The 6000-nt window shown below is 39.5% G+C and overlaps 1 protein-coding gene across 3 annotated transcripts in view; it reads right to left on the bottom strand.

Moving 5' to 3' along the window:
* Pde4d (phosphodiesterase 4D, cAMP-specific) overlaps positions 1-6000 on the bottom strand; it is a 1420835-nt gene that overhangs the window by 146118 nt on the left and 1268717 nt on the right. The window lies entirely within an intron of this gene.

Genomic DNA, 6000 nt, shown 5'->3' with positions numbered 1-6000 from the left:
CAGAAAAACCGGAAGTAGCGCTGTAGCTCAAGTGGTAGAGCGCTTGCCTTGAGCTGAAGAGCTGAGGGACAGTGCCCAGGCCCAGAGTTTAAGCCCCACGGCTGACAAAAAAAAAAAAAGAAATGTACTCATTACCTTTCTCATGTAATGTAACCCCTCTGTATGGCATCTTTACAATAAAATGTGATTTAAAAGTTATCGTTATTATAAAGGTGAGGTGCAGAAAGGTTACAGTTGAATAAGCAGGTAAAGAGTACATTTCTTTTTGGATAATGTTACCCCTTCCGTCACTCTCTCCCAGTTTTCCCTCCCAGCCCCACTCACAAGTTGTATAGTTCATTTGATTTAGAGATTTTTATGACTTTGTCTCCACAATCATAAACTAGACAGAAAAAGTATTCGTAAGACAGATGCAAAGAGCTTTAACTTAGGGACACTCTCTCTCTCTCTCTCTCTCTCTCTCTCTCTCTCTCTCTCTCTCTGCTTTTTGGATATCCTGGGGTTTGAATTTAGGACCTTCTGACTCAGCTTGCTTGCTCATTCAGCTGGCACTCTACTACTTGAACAACACCTTCAGCTCTCCTTTTTTGCTGGTTATTTTGGACAGAATTTCTCATGGACTTTTCTGTCTAGAGTGACCTTGAAATATGATCCTCTGAGTAGCTAGGATTATAAGCATGAGCCACCAGCATTATTATTGTGTTTTTGTTATTTTTCTAGGATTTGTGTTTCTCTCCAATCAAGTGCAGGATTTGATTAACTTTTCATATAAAATTCCATCACTTAAGTAGTTTTTTTTCCAATTTTCTAGTTTCTATAATTTCTCAAGTCATAAATCCCCATTGAATGTCTCCCATACACTACTCAGATAGTAGTATATGACTTACTGATATGAAGAGATTTTTCTTTTCTTTTTTTTGTCGGTTGTGGGGCTTGAACTCTGGGCCTGGGCGCTGTCCCTCAGCTCTTCAGCTCAAGGCGAGTGCTCTACCACTTGAGCTACAGTGCCACTTCCGGTTTTCTGGTGGTTTATTGGAGATAGGAGTCTCATGGTCTCTCCTGCCCGGACTGGCTTTGAACCGCGATTCTCAGATCTCAGCCTCCTGAGTAGCTAAGATTACAGGCGTGAGCCATCAGCGCCCAGCATGAAGAGATTTTTCAAACATCTTAGGAACCCAAGGGCTCCTAGCATCTTTTCTGAATAAGTGATTTGCTATTTTCCTCAGAAGAGCAATGGATTCATATTCAAGCCTGTAATCTTTATTTGGTGGTGCTCAATTTAAGTATTTCCCCAGATTTCTTTGTTGTCTTTTGGTGAGAATGACTTTGGTCTTTGTTGTACAATATACAAGCTGTATTAAGAATGAAGGATAAGAAGAGTTCAAGCCCCACAACCGACAAAAAGAAAGAAAGAAAAACAAAAAGAATGAAGGAGAAGTAGACAACATATTTATAGGACTTCTCTATTGAACAGCAGGAGAGTTTTGCTTTTTTTTCTTAGAACTCTAATTCCTCAAACTCTACCTAAACCCTTAAGCAATAATTGCCTTCTTTAAGATTTAGTGGTGTTATATGCATCATGGAGACAGTTAACAATGGACCCTCAGTTCACCTTGTGAGAATGTACAACAAGAATGAGTATATATAGAAAGTTTAGCCCAGCACATGCCATAGTAAACACTCAAGATAACTTACTTGTTATTGATTTAATTGACAGTTTTATTTTACATACAATGCATCCCCCTGGAATAAATTTATTACCAAACAAATCACTTCAAAAAGTACCTCCTTAGATGAGAATTATTCAGTAGCTGAATAATACATGTCTATAAGAAATAAACATTTACCAAAACCACACATGGGTGGTATGGCTCAAACTCAGTGCTTTGCATTAGCTAGACAAGTACTCTACCATTGAACTGCATCCCATATCTTTGCTCTTATTTTTCATCTGAGACAGTATTTCACTATGCATCCTAAAATTAGCCTAGAGATCATGATCTTTCTGTCTCTGCCAACAAAGTGCTGGGATTACAGATGTTTGCCATCATGATGAGTTATACAGTCACACATTTTCAACAACTGGTTTTATATTAAATAAGAGATAAATGTCTTTCCATGACTCTAAAGCCACATGTGATTTAAATGTACCACAGATTTGTAACCACTGCTCAAGGGGAAAGCTGACCAATATTAGACTACAGAATCCTGTAATACCTGTGCTTGGCTTGGGCATGACTGTCAAGATGAGACATCATTATCAAGAGGAGATATCAATAGGATCTCAGTAGGAGGCATCAGTATTTGTGGAGGTAGTGGTGTTAATTGCCTAAACTTTGCAATCTTCTGCTGAAAGAAGCTGATGCTTTAAGTAAAGATGTTATTTATTCCCCTTCCCTTTTCCAGCACCACATTCTCTTAAACTAATATATATATATATATCTATATATATAGATATATATATATAGATATATATATATATAGGCTTAACTAAATAGAAAAATAGACAAGGAAGAAGTAGGCATGTATAAAGACCAGTGGATCGAAATCAGTGCTTCACATATGACTGGAAAACAAATCCCAAATTCAGTTTGAGCCAAAGTAACGTCTTCCAAACCACTTAGGAGTCATTGGGAATTGCTAATCCCTGCCTTTCTGAAACAGAATTGTCACAAAAGGAGCAGATTCTTTCAGGTGTTATCTTATTTGGAATTTAATTTTTCCTAACATTCCCCCTAGTTCTCTTACAGCACACCACATCACTGCATCCCCTTAAACCACAGAGAAGCTGGCTGCAGCATCAAACAACACTATTAAAAATACCACAAGGAAACCTTGGAGTAGGAGTTGCAGACACAAGTAAATGCCTAGGGACAAACAGAAGCTGTAATGTATTTGATAGTGGGATGGGGATTGAGGAAAATTAACCATCTTCACAGATAGTACTGAAGATCTACATGATGGTTCCTACAGCTACTGTTCTGTGGTTGTACATGTTAGATGAAAGATGAAAGTAGAGCTGTGGCTCATGTAGTAGAGCACTAGCCTTGAGCAAAGAAACTCAGGAACAGCGCCCAGACCCTGAGTTCAATCCCAGAACTAGCATCAACTCCCCCCCCCCAAAAAAAAGATGAAAGTAAACACTGGCTTTCTCCCTCTACCCCTGTCTTTTTCTGGTCAATTGGGATCCTAGAGTAACTACAACTCATAACAGCTTGGCAAAGTTGTCTAAGAGGAGATTCTCACCCCCACCCCCATCTCTGTGCTTCACAAAGGAACAACAGACTTATTAACAGATTTTTTTAAAATTCCAATCCATTGTGCCATTAAACAATTACATGAAAGTATCTAGGCTGAAAATTTCACTCTAGGGGTTTAAAACTCAAGTGCAGAAATTAGCTACACCAGAAGCACCAGGCATTGCAAATTTGAATGAATGTTTAGGAAATCCAGCTGACTTAAAGGATTAGTCCTTATATAGTCTCATGCCAGGTGGGAGGTCCAAAGTCAGGGTCTTGGAGCTGGGAGGAAGATGTTACAGTCAAGGCAACTTTGGAAGAGGTGGTGGTGATGTAAAAGGAAGAGGATATGCTTTTTTTGGGTAGGTCGAGAAAAGGAAAAGAGTCAACTGCTTATCTTCCAAGCTCTTCCATAGAATCACTGCAGACCAGCACAAAAAAGGAAGAAGTGGCTCTTTTGGCATCCACTTGCTCCTTCTCCATGATGATTGAACATGCCTCAGGAACCTTCTCCAAAGAACCATTCTGCTAGGCCTATGTATTTATTTTCCCATAAAATTCCTGCAGCCTGGGTAGACTGGGATTCTTCTGGTCTTAAATGGCACTCATCTTCTATCCCTGAAGTATAGGGCTTAAGGCCAGGAACAACACTTTATATCCCCCCCCCTTACTATATCTCAACTGCTTTGTTTAATGCCTGGACATCCAGGAAACTTCCAAGAAATTATTTGTTAAAAGAGTGTTTTCAGAATTGTTAAGTGAAATAGGTCTGGATATGAAAGAAGAGGAGATACTACATGGCTTGTAATATACCACTACAATGGATACATATATACATATATATATATATATATATACGCCAATAAAATACAGTTTAAAAGAGAAAGGAGAGATGGGGAAAAACAAGTCATTTAAGGATACAGGTGGACCCGTTGCAACTATGAGAAGTACAAGTTGTCATGTCAAAAACGAACTTTACAACTTTGGTGGGGGGGCGGGGGGAGGCTGGGAAAGGATGTGAAGGGTAAACAAAGGAGGAGGCTGCAATGCTGGATAAGAAATGTACTCATTATCTTGCCCATGTAATTGTAACCCCTCTGTACAGTATGTTCACAAAAAATAAAAATTTAAATTTAAAAAAAAATAAATAAAAGAGAAAGGAAAGGAAGCAATGTAAATATGGTGGAAGGGGGGAATTGGCTCAAAATATGCTGTATGCATGCATGGAAATAGGAAAATAAAACATGTATGCCTACATGTATGCTAACTCAAAAAATAAAATAATAGACCAATAAAATAATAACAAAGACTAATAAGAAAAGTCTAATGGTATTTGTAAATTTTTAGCAATTGGAAGCAAACTACTTAGGGAAATTGGTATCCAAGGAAGAAATGCAAAGCCACTAAGTCATCATTGTCATCATCATTTACTTATGGCCTGAATTAAAATAAGGGTTAGAAGCGCTGTGGAATAATGATAATATAGATACTACATAGAGCAGAACTACGGCCAAATAATGACAACAGTCTGTTCATACAAATAAACATTAGGCAAGAAAGATTCTCTCTTTCCAGGCTGGGAAGGTGGCTCAGTGGTAGAGTGCTTGCCTTGCATGCATGAAGCCCTGGGTTCATTCCTCAGCACCACATAAGCAGAAAAAGCCAGAAGTGGTGCTATGGCTCAAGTGGTAGAGGACTAGCTCTGAGCCAAAGAGCTGAGGGACAGCACCCAGGCCCAGAGTTCAGGTCCCATGACCTACCAAAAAAAAAATTCTCTCTTTCTTACAAGCAAAAATATGAAGGTTCAGGTATCTAGAATTGTGACAACCACCCCGAACTTTTATGCATTAGTCCACTTGTATCCATGAAGACTGATATATATTTTGATCTAATTATTTCTGGTAAGTAAGCTGATACCTCCACAAGCTGATGAGGGTCCTCTGCGAATTGCACTGTGAAGAAAAGATGCCAGTAGCTTGTCAATCAGGAATCCATTCCTGGACTCTCAGAGGATTTCCAAGAAAAGTCATCAAACCACTTCAAGGAAATTCAACTTTTCTATGCTGTACTGGCTAGTTCAAAGCCTGTCCTCTAGAATAAAATGTGGTTTTATCCATAGAACTACATCATGGAGTATCCCATCACATTTGCCAGAAGTAAGAATGATACATGGGACTTGAACTCAGCTTGGATCTCACAGATCTGTTTTTTTTCTGCTGCCTAGAACTCACTTCCTGTGGTGACCATGGAGAGAGACATTTTCTAGTTATAGTCATTAGAGACCATCTAAAGTTCTGAGGGCTATCTGACAGGAATAAGCTTCCTTTCTGTAATCACTGACAGAACTGTCTGTAGGGGCTGGGCACCAGTGGCTCATGCCTATCTATAATCCTAGCTACTCAAGAGGCTGCGATCTGAGGATTGCAGTTAGAAGCCAGCCTGTGCAGGAGGCTGGATGAGACACTCTTGGCACAAGAGATGCTGCCATGACGAATGAGAAGCCTCATGGTGGGAGATGATGTGGGTGTGCTAGTCTGCTTGCTATCACTGTAACAAACATATGAATTAACCCAGTTACAAAGATCTTTTGGGCTCACAATTTGGGAGGCTTCAATCAATGATCAATTCAATAATCCTGTTGTTCTGGGTCTGTGGTGGGATAGCATCTGTGGTGGTAGTGCATAGTGGAGCAAAACCACTCACCTCCAACTATGAAGGAGAGAAAGAGGAAGAGCCTTGGGTCTTACTGTTTCCTTCAAGG

This window comes from Dipodomys ordii, unplaced genomic scaffold (genome assembly GCF_000151885.1).
Source record: "Dipodomys ordii isolate 6190 unplaced genomic scaffold, Dord_2.0 Scaffold83, whole genome shotgun sequence".
Lineage (NCBI taxonomy): Eukaryota > Metazoa > Chordata > Mammalia > Rodentia > Heteromyidae > Dipodomys > Dipodomys ordii.
Note: the sequence above shows the minus strand (reverse complement) of the source record. Positions and strands in the feature narration are given on the sequence as shown.